We start from the raw sequence: 10,447 nt of genomic DNA, 5'->3' as shown, positions 1-10,447 counted from the left end.
TGCCCCCAAGATGAGCCAATGAAATGCCTGTTACTTATGTAACCATCGAAACTCAATAAATATTGTACTCCCTGAAAGCCCGGTATGCTCTGCACCCGAGTTGCAGTAGAACGGTTATGGCTATGTAGATAGGCCCTGTCTCAAAACCAGCAAAAATCCAACAAATCCTGTCTCTGAGCCTTCTCACCCCACCCCCCCTTCTAGGGTCAAACTTTTAGACCCTTAGAAAGCATTCCAACACTGAGCCACATGCCCTGTCCTTGTTGGTTCTTTAAAATAAGTGAGTGCTGTCAGGAGGAAATGAACCTCGACTTTTTTTTTTTTTTTTTTTTTTGGTTTTTCGAGGCAGGGTTTCTCTGTATTGTTTTGGAGGCTGTCCTGGAACTCACAGAGATCCACCTGCCTCTGCCTCCCGAGTGTTGGGATTAAAGGCGTTCACCACCAACACCCTGCAACAGAAGGCTTCTTAAGCCACTGAAGAAATTGCAGTTTCGATCCTCAAAGATACTTTGTTTTTCTTTAAACAAGAAATGTGAGCCGGGCATTGGTGGCGCACGCCTTTAATCCCAGCATTTAGGAGGCAGAGGCAGGCGGATCTCTGAGTTCCAGGCCAGCCTGGTCTACAGAGTGAGTTCCAGGACAGCTAGGACTCTTACACAGAGAAACCCTGTCTAAAAAAAAACAAAAAAGAAATGTGAGCCGGGCGGTGATGGTGTATGCCTTTAATCCCAACATTTGGGAGGCAGAGGCAGGTGGATCTCTGATCTACAGAGTGAGTTCCAGGGCAGCCAGGACTACCCAGAGAGAGCTTGTCTCAAAAAAAAACCAAAGGAAGAAAAAAGAAAAGAAATGTGGCAAGAACTGGAACCTCGGGACTGGAGGACGCCTAGTGATTTGCCTGCCAGTCCCTTGGAAGCCAGGTTCATTTTCCATCACAAGGCTAAGGAGCCCCTAAATCACATGTGTTTTGAATACCAGGAGACAAGCCACCACTCAGAAACTACGAAAACAACTTGACTCCTCCGCAGCGCGCACGCGCCCCTCGCGGCTTCGGTTGGCCTTAAGCCCCGCCCCCTGTGCGGCCACCGGGAGGGTTGGGAGCCGAGAGCTCGCGCGACCGCTCTCGCTCAGCCTCCTCCAGCACAGCGTCGCAAACCCGGCCGGAAAGCGCGGCGGCGCAGGCGCAGGCGCAGAGACCCGAGGCGGCGGTGGTGGCTGCCGCTGGCCAGTGTAAGATGGCGGCGGCGTTGGTGGCGGCTGTGGACGGGGCGGCTGGGCCTGGAACAGTCGGAGCATCCGCTGGCAGAAGGATGACCCAAGACGGGAAGCGGGCTGCCGAGCCTCGCCGGCTCCCGTGCTTGTAACTGTCCCAGCCGGACGCCCTCCCCTTGACCTACCCGGTCCGTGTCTCGTTCCGGCTCGGCCTGTTCCCCCTCTCCCTGACCGCTTCTCCTCAGGATGGGTCCGGTCCCTTTCCCGAGCTCGCAGGGTTTAGGTCTCCCGCCTCCGTCCCCCCCAGCCCGAGTCAGTGCTGGGAGGACTGCTCGTCCTTTGCCCAGGTCAGCCCCGGGGTTGCCCCCTAGAGCTCCCCCCATAATTCACAGGACTTCTCGCTCGCCCGGCGACCCATTTGTTAGCCCTCGTTTCTTTCTTTATAACCCGAGGCCCCGGTTCTGTCTGCGCCTCCCTGTCACTTCAGGGCCACCGCGCAGTGTGTCCCCCTCCCCCATCCCAAGTTCTCGGGCCCAGCACCTTGTACGGAAGGCCGAGGTCCAAGAAACTGGCAGTCTGCACTTGAGGTCTGGGCTTGGACGCTTTGTGATATAATTCTCCTAGCGTGCCTCCCCTTGTCCCGAAATCTTTTAGGACACCTTAGAACGGCCCCACTCGGACCCTATTAGTTGGCAAGCATCTGGTGGCTTGGATTTCTGACTCATATGATTGTTGGTGGAGTCTGTAAACAAACCGGCACTAGCGCTATCACATTCTCCCCCGGATTCCTCCCCCCTCCCGGCTTCCTCTGTAGCTCCTGGACGAGAGGTGGTTTGGTTTACGGTTGAGAAGATGCAGGTTTTCCTCATAAATGACTTCCTAGTGTTGGCGGAGCTGGGAGATAACTCGCCTGGCGTTTAGATCTTGTGTTTGTATTTTCGTTCCGCGTATGGGTTTTGTTCAGAATTGGATGAAGTTCTTTGGGTTTTAAATAGTTCCGAGGAGGGCTGAAAAAATAGTAACGTGTGGTCATAAATGTTTTGACTGCGTTCAGAAGAAGAGTCAGCTTTGCCATGTAAACTTTTAACTTTTCTCAGTCCCTCAGTGAACCTCCAGACCAGTTTTCTCGGGAGCTAGCCTGGCCTTACATCGTTGATCAAAGGAGGGAAGGTGAGTGGGAGTCAGGCCTTTAATTCCTCAATGCAGGACAGACCCTGTCCTGATGCTCAAGTGCAGACCACTAAATTCAAGGTTTTTACCACTGTTTCCAGGAGTTTGGATGTTGCTCATAACTTTGTTCCAACTTTGGTTCGATTACTTAATCTACTGTGTTCTGACCCCGAACTATTGCTGTGTGTCTTCAAATGATTTGTGTTAGGCCTGGAGTGAACACGCTGTCTCTGTTGTTTGTTCATTTACATTGTGTTTTGTCTTTGTGGGGGTCATGTCTTACGTTGTTAAAAAGTGAGAATTGGTTGGCCTGAATTGTTTAGCCTTTTTTGTTTTTTTTAAATTTTTGCTTTTTGCCAGCAGGGCTTCTCCGTGTAGCTTTGGAGCCTGTCCTGTAACTTATTTTGTAGGTCAGGCTGGCCTCGAACTCACAGAGATAGGCCTGCCTGTGCCTTCCGAGTGCTGGGATTAAAGGCAGTTAGGCCAGAGGAGTGATGCATGCATGAGCCTTCATTTAGTTGGTGTCTAAGTCCAATTAGAGGTCCAACTTTTCCAAACACAGTGGGAAGGTTTTGGTTAAAGTGTCTCCTTTTGTAGCTAGCATGCTGCAGTTTTGATTCATAGAGGCAGCATCATGTGCCAAATAAAGAGTCAGAACATAGTTCTAAGTGTAGCTCTAAGGCTCTTAGGCTTCTGGTTGCAGAGAGCGGAACTGTGCTAAGTGGCCCTGTAAGGTAGGTCTGACCAGTTCTTGTTTTTTTTTTTTTTTTTTTTTTGAGACAGGGTTTCTCTGTACTGTTTTGGAGGTTGCGCTGTAGACCAGGCTGGCCTCGAACTCACAGAGATCCGCCTGCCTCTGCCTCCCGAGTGCTGGGATTAAAGGCGTGCGCCACCAACGCCCAGCTCTGACCACTTCTTAGTAGGAAAAACTTGGGTGTGACTATGTTAAATTTTATTCATGGTGCCCAAGCTAGAAAATGTTCATTATGAACTAAAAGAAAAATGTTGGCGCACGCCTTTAATCCCAGCGCTCGGGAGGCAGAGGCAGGGGGTCTCTGTGAGTTCGAGACCAAGCCTGGTCTACTGAGCGAGTTTCCGGACAGGCTCCAAAACAATACAGAGAAACCCTGTCTCGAAAAAAACAAACAAACAAAAAAAAGTACAGCTTTTAAAATGTAGTTTTATGTGTATGGTTGTTTTACCTGCATGACTACCTGTGCACTACTTGAATGACTGATACAGAAGATGTGAAGAGGGTGTCAGATATCCCAGAATTGGAGGTATAAATGATGGTTGTAAGCTGCCATGTGGGTGTTGTAAATCAAATCTGGGTCCTCCTCAAGAACAGCCAGTGCTCTTAACCACTGAACCATTTCTCCAGCCTGTTTATTTGGTTTTTGAGACAGGAACTCACTTTACCCTGGGCTGGCCTGAAATTTGTTACGTAGATCAGGCTCATCTTGCAAACTAAGCCTTCTCTTGATTCCAAGTGCTTGCTGTTCATATGTGAGTGAGGCACAGTGCAGAGGTAATATTTTCATGTGTTTGTTTTGCTTTGGCACTCATCGTTGTAGTTTTTTCCAGTTGTTTGGTCTTGCTTTTTGTCTTTTGTTGTTTTTTTTTTTTTTTTTTTTTTTTTTAAGAACTAAGGGCCTAGGCTGGTGGTGGTAGCACACACCTTTAATCCCAGCCCTTGGAAGCAAAGGGAGGAGGATCTCTGAGTTTGAGGCCAGCCTGGTGTACAGAGTGAGTTCCAGGAAAGTCAGAGGTACATAGTGAGACCCTGTCTCAAAAAAAAAAAAAAAAAGGACAGCTTTGATGATGGTGCACACCTTTAATGCCAGCACTCAGGAGGCAGAGGCAGGCGGATCTCTGTGAGTTCAAGGCCAGCCTGGTCTACAGAGAGTTCCAGGATAGCCTCCAAAGCCACAGAGAAACCCTGTCTTGAAAGAAAAAAAAAAAAAGCTGAGTTTAAAAAAAATGAACAAAAGGCGGTTTAGGTCTCAGGTATACTAAACAAGCTCTCTGTTACTGAGCCACAGCCTCAGCCCCTCAGATTTATTTCTAAGATTATGTATCTGTGTTTGTGTGGGAATTTATGCATGTGAGGGCAGTGCCTGTGGAGGCTGGAACCAAAGGCAGCAGATCCCTTGGAGCTGGAGTTACAGCCTGTTGTGAACGGTCATATGTGGTGATGCATTGTTTATGATTTATTAAAGCTTGTATGAGGATTCAGAAAGCAAAGCCAGCCACAAGCCATACTGGGTAGCCTGGCAGTAGCGATACACACCTTTAATCCCAGCACTCAAGATTAAGAGGTAGACGGTGCCCTGTTAGTTCAAGGGCACTCTGACTACAGGAAATTGACCCAGTCCTGAAAGAAACAGATCACACAAAGGTGACCTCAGCACCTGGGATCACTCGTCTTTAATCCCATCGCTAGAGAGGTGGAGACCGGAGTGATTATGGCTGGGCTGAGAAAGGAGTAAAAGGCAGGAGGAGACAGGAACTAAGAATAAGAACTTTTGCCTCGGAGGATTCTTGGAGACAGGATTGCCATTTCAGCTGGGTAGAGGTAAGATCTACTGGCTTGGCTGCTTTGCTTCTCTTGCCTTCAGTTTGAAGCTTGAACCCAATATCTGTCTCTGGGTCTTTTATTTTTTGTGCTACAGTCATGTGGTTTCCTGGAACTGAACTCAGGTGTTCTGCAAGCGCAGTAAGCACTTTAATTGCTGAGCCATCCCTAGCCCTCTCAAATTCAGTTTTAATTGTTCATATCAGATGTTTGCTTTATAAATGGTCATGTAGGATGTCTCTTAAGCCTGATTTCTGAACATAGGAATAGGAAATGTTTGTATATGTGTATTTCTAAATGCATTTCTCCCCCCAACAAGGTTTCTCTGTAGCCCTGGTTGTCCTGGGACTTGCTCTATAGACCAGGCTGACTCTAAATGCATTCTTAAACATCAATATTTATTCATTTATTCTGGGTTTTTCTGTATAACAGTCCTGGCTGTCCTGGGACTCTCTTTGTAGACCAGGCTGACCTTTAACCCAGAGAGATCCACCTGCCTCTGACTCCCAAGTGCTGGTTTTAAAGGGGTGAGCCACCACCTCGAAGCCATCAATTGTTTTCCTTGATTTTTGTCCTCTTGTCTGTTCGTATAGTTTATCAGAGTATATTCTAATTCCTTCCCCTTCGGCTGTAATGTCCACTGGTACTGTAACTATCCCATGTGATTCACTTTTACTACAAAAGGGATACATTTTCTCCAAGATGATGAGCCCTGTGGTGAGTCTTACCAACAGATTAAGAATGTGACAAGGAAGTACTTTTCTTTTTCTTTTTTCTGCTGCGAGGTGTTGGCACAGCTTCTGATCCCAGCACTTGGGAGGTAGAGGCAAGGAGATCTCTGAGTTCGAGGCCAGCCTGGTCTATAGAGCCAGTTCCAGGACACGCTCCACAGCTATTCATAGAAGCCCTGTCTCAAAAAAAAAATGTGTTGGAAATACTTTCTTTTTCTAAAGTGATTCAAGGTTCTTTTCATCTTGAAACTACACCATTGTAGTTAAAGAATTTTAAACCTTTTGGTTTGTTTTTCTTTCACATCTGTTTTGGAAGAGTCAAGGGTTCACAAAAGTTGAAGTTTTGATCACAGTACAGTGTAAAGGCAACTTCATTCAGACTAGTGTGTGTGTGTGGTTTTTTTTTTGTTTGTTTGTTTTTTTTTTGTTTCTTTAGGATTGATTAACTCTTATCACCACCACCCTAGGGGCTGGATTTCCTATTGTAATGCCAAAACTCTTGGCAGTGGTCATGAGTTAGATCTGGAGGTTTTGTTGCATGAAGAGGGTGGAGGAGAAAAGAAAATATGTTGAAAGAATAAACTGACTAGCTATCACTTACTGCCTTTTTTATTGGATAAGGATAGGTCACCACCACCCACTTCCCAAACCTGCAGGAAAGATTTTAGGTGACATCTTTGTATGCATTGAGTCATATTTTTAGTCTGTGTATCACAACTGTAAAATTCTGGTCTTTCTAAGGCTTTTTCAGGGTTTTAAGAATTACCAAGAGAGCATTGGTGGGACACACCTTTAATCTCAGCACTAGGGAAGCAGAGGCAGGCGGATCTCTGTGAGTTCGAGGCCAGCCTGGTCTACAGAGCCAGTTCAAGGACAGCCTCCAAAGCCACAGAGAAACCGTGTTGGTTCTTTCTCTCTTCTGAAAATGGACTCTCGTGTACCTCAGTCTGGCCTCAAACTTAGAATGTAACTGAGAATGGCCTTGAACCTCCAGTCTTAGGTAGTTTTTTTTTTTTTGTTTTTTGTTTTTGTTTTTGGTTTTTGGTTTTACGAGACAGGGTTTCTCTGTATTGTTTTGGAGGCTGTTGGTCCAGCCTGGCCTCGAACTCACAGAACCCCCCTGCCTCTGCCTCCCGAGCGCTGGGATTAAAGGCGTGCGCCACCACCGCCCGGCTCTTAGGTAGTCTTTACCTTGCTAATAACATCATAAACATGTACCACCATCCTGGTTTTATTTGATTTGACACAGAGTCTCACTACAACTACTACTACTTCTCCTCTTCTTCTTCCTTCTCGATTTTCTAAGTGCTAGGATTATAGGTGTGGGTGACCATGCCTGGCACGAGAGGCTTTTAAAATCAAATGACTAGTTAAACTGTGTGTCAGTAGATTTGCTATTATATTGGTTTTACTGTATAAAAATTACTTTAAACATGTCTAGGAAATATCTAGATTGTAAAGAAGCAACAGGATCAGGGGCAGGTGGATCTCTGAGTTTGGAAGCCAGTCTGGTGTACACAGTGAGTTCCAGAACAATTAGAGTTATGTAGAGCCCTGCCTAGAAAAGAAAAAACAAGAGAACGATCCAAAATGTTTTTCACTCTATAACTTTGGGTTTTTTGTTTTGTTTCTTAATTTAATTTAATTTTTAAAAATTTTGTATACATTGGTGTTTTGCCTGCATGTATGCCTGTGTGAGGATGTTGGATCCTGGAGTTGCAATTATGAGCTACCATGTGGACGCTAGGAATTGAACCCGGGTCCTCTCAGAGAGCAGTCAGTCCTCTTAACCTCTGAGCCATCTCTCCAGTCCCCTAAAGTTGTCTTTAATTTTATCTGTCTGTCTGTCTATGGAGTTAGTTTTTAAGTCTTTGGGATTGAACTTGCCCTTTTCTTTTCTTTAGATCATCAGTAAACCGAGATAATCTCTTACTCTCCTTCCCCATTTAGAATTCAAGAACCTGAGTGAATGAGATGAGTAGCAGGCATGGGAGTCTTAGAATGTACAGTACGCCCCATTATTTGTAGTTTGGATTTTGTTGTTGTTGTTCATGGGATAAAGATTGGCAAAGTACAAAATTAAACAATTCATGAGTTTCAAATTGTGTGCTTTTCAAGTAGCAAGATGGAATCTACCCTAGCTTTCCTGGGACCTGAATCCTTTCAGGTAGTGTATCCGAGTTGTGTTCACTAGCCAGTTCTAATTAGTTACTACCTGTTATCAGACCACTTGTGCTGTAATAGTCTCTGTGTTCAGGTAAATGGCCACCAAATGTAAGAATATTGATGTCAGCAACTCAAATTACAAAGAGCAGCTGTAAATGCTTACTTTAAATGGAGAGGAAACTTTCCAGTGAGGTAAAGGTAGGTACATGCCTGTAATAAATACCAGATATTCAGAAGGCTGAGGCAGGAGAATCTTGATTTCAAGACCAGTGTGGGCACCCTGAATGCTCCCCAAGTTCTCCCCTCCCCAAAAAACAGAGCAAGAACCTTATGCTGTGATTTCTAGGCTATACAATAAAGTATCAGAGAGACACCACACTGGATTTATTTGTTCTTATGTTATATGTGTATATGTGTTGTGTGACTAAAGTTTTCTTGGGGAGAAAAACACAGGTCTATTCACCCCAGATAGAGAGCCTACCACAGACCAAAGTATGGATACCACCAAAATCCAACTTGCAGCAATATGTGTGAGAGGTAACTTGCAGGAGCAGAATAACTTAGACAGGGTCTCAGGCCAGTCCAGTGCTGTTGTATTCTCTGTATCTCCTAGGTTGGAGACAGTCCTGCTTCAGTCTCCCTAGTATGGAGATTACAGGCATGTACTGTCATGCCCAGCCTCTTGTTGTTTTAAGTCTGTTTGTTTATTTTTAAGTTACATATGTATATTTGGAGTCACACTTTTTCATTTCTGTAATGTCCTGTTCAATGAAAAAGAAAAAAAACTAAAGTGTGAATGACTAACAGTGGTAATGGGGACAGAATTCTGATAGAAAAGGTAAATCAGAATGGGAACAGTTGAGTAAGATGATCCCTTATGGTCACTTAAATTGATAAATGGGTTTGACTGTTCTTTTTTCTTTTTTTGGTTTTTCGAGACAGGGTTTCTCTGTATTGTTTTGGAGGCTGTCTTGGAACTAGCTCTGTAGACCAGGCTGGCCTCGAACTCACAGATCCGCCTGCCTCTGCCTCCCTAGTGCTGGGATTAAAGGTGTGCACCATCAACCAATGCCTGGTTTGGTATGATGTTTTGAGATAGAGTTTTTCTGTGTAGTCCTGACTTGTCCTACAACTCTGTAGACCAGACTCTGCCTCTGCGTCCTGAGTGCTGGGACTAAAGGCGTGAGCCATCATGTTCTCTGAAGTATTTTTAGCCTTGACTTTCCTCATCCTTTCTATCACCACTTGTGCTTCTTTTCTCCAAGGATAGGTGTTTCCTAAGATTCTTGCCTCAAACTTCCTCTCTTAGAGCACAGATACTCTTAAGTACTTGGTTTGTTTTAGTAAGGTGTAGTTTTCAAGGTATCTGATTTTGAAGTTTCTATTTAGATAATTGTGTGTGTGTGTGTGTGTGTGTGTGTGTGTGTGTGTGTGTGTGTAGGTAGTTAGTCATGTGCCATGATGTTCATGTGGAAGGCAGGGAATAGCATGCAGAAGTTGAATAGCTCCTTCTGCCACATGGGTCTGTGGATTGGTTCTCACTACCTTCATAACATGTCAGCTTGGATTTCAACATACTAGAATTGGGCTTCCAGATGCCAGCTTGTCCATTTGATTTCTGTGCTCAAAATGTGTCTTTTAACTTAGTTTTAGAACTGTTATGAAGGCTAATACTGCCTACCCTACAGTGTTTTCCATGTTCATTCCCCTTTATTTCAATGTGCCATCAGCCATAATACAGACTCTTAGTAACTATAATAGCTTTTAAACTTGTTTCTCTTTCTATTTCAGATTGTTTCATCTTTTTTTTTTTTTTTTTTTTTTTTTTTCCGAGACAGGGTTTCTCTGTAGCTTTGGAGGCTGTCCTGGAACTCACTCTGTAGACCAGGCTGGCCTCGAACTCACAGAGATCCACCTGCCTCTGCCTCCCGAGTGCTGGGATTAAAGGTCACTACCATCTGCCTCTTTACTTTCTTTAATGGTAAAATTTTATTAATTAATTTTCTTTTTGAGGAATAGTCTCACTGTGTAACTCAGGCTGGTCTCAGACTTGTTACTTATAATTGCTAGCTTTAGTCTCTTGCATTTTTAATGATCTTGATATTTGTATCTTTTATATTATAATTGTATAGCTACTTTTCCCAGTTGATTAGTTGGCTATACAAGGGCTTATGGATGCATTATTTATATTTGTAGCTTCTGTCACGTGTCACGGCCCACTCCTTTAATCCCAGTACTGGGGAGGCAGAGGCAGATGGAACTCTGAATTCAAGGCCAACCAGAATTACATGTTCAGCCTCTTTAAATAATAATGAAAATATATTTTCAGCTTTCTTGCGTTGTACATTGTTGCATACCAGTTTGTGTATAGATGGACTACTTAGGGGTGCAAGAGGCTTATAGTGTGGATGGGTTAGCTAGTACCTCTGTACAGTTGGGCTGCTTTGTGCTGTCAGATTTTTTGCACAAAAAATAGATGTTAAGTTCCCTGATGCCAAAATACTCAATTTTCTGTCTGTTCCTGCATCCATTGTAAAAAGGAGAAAATGTTGGTTATTTATCCCATCCAAATATTTAATAATAGAAAGTAGCC

At 44.5% G+C, this 10,447-nt stretch overlaps 1 protein-coding gene across 3 annotated transcripts in view; it reads left to right on the top strand.

The window, feature by feature from the left end:
- Positions 1 to 1,095: 1,095 nt before the first annotated feature.
- Positions 1,096 to 10,447, top strand: part of Dcaf8 (DDB1 and CUL4 associated factor 8) — a 39,226-nt gene continuing 29,874 nt past the window's right edge. The window contains exons 1-2 of one of the 3 annotated variants that reach the window (XM_040738616.1): positions 1,096 to 1,230; positions 2,310 to 2,382. The gene's annotated coding sequence lies outside the window, so the exon portion shown is untranslated. The other 2 variants (XM_040738615.1, XM_040738617.1) reach the window with 2 other exon arrangements.

The sequence above is a fragment of the Mesocricetus auratus genome, unplaced genomic scaffold, assembly GCF_017639785.1.
Source record: "Mesocricetus auratus isolate SY011 unplaced genomic scaffold, BCM_Maur_2.0 Super-Scaffold_100676, whole genome shotgun sequence".
NCBI classification, from domain to species: Eukaryota; Metazoa; Chordata; class Mammalia; order Rodentia; family Cricetidae; genus Mesocricetus; species Mesocricetus auratus.
Note: the sequence above shows the minus strand (reverse complement) of the source record. Positions and strands in the feature narration are given on the sequence as shown.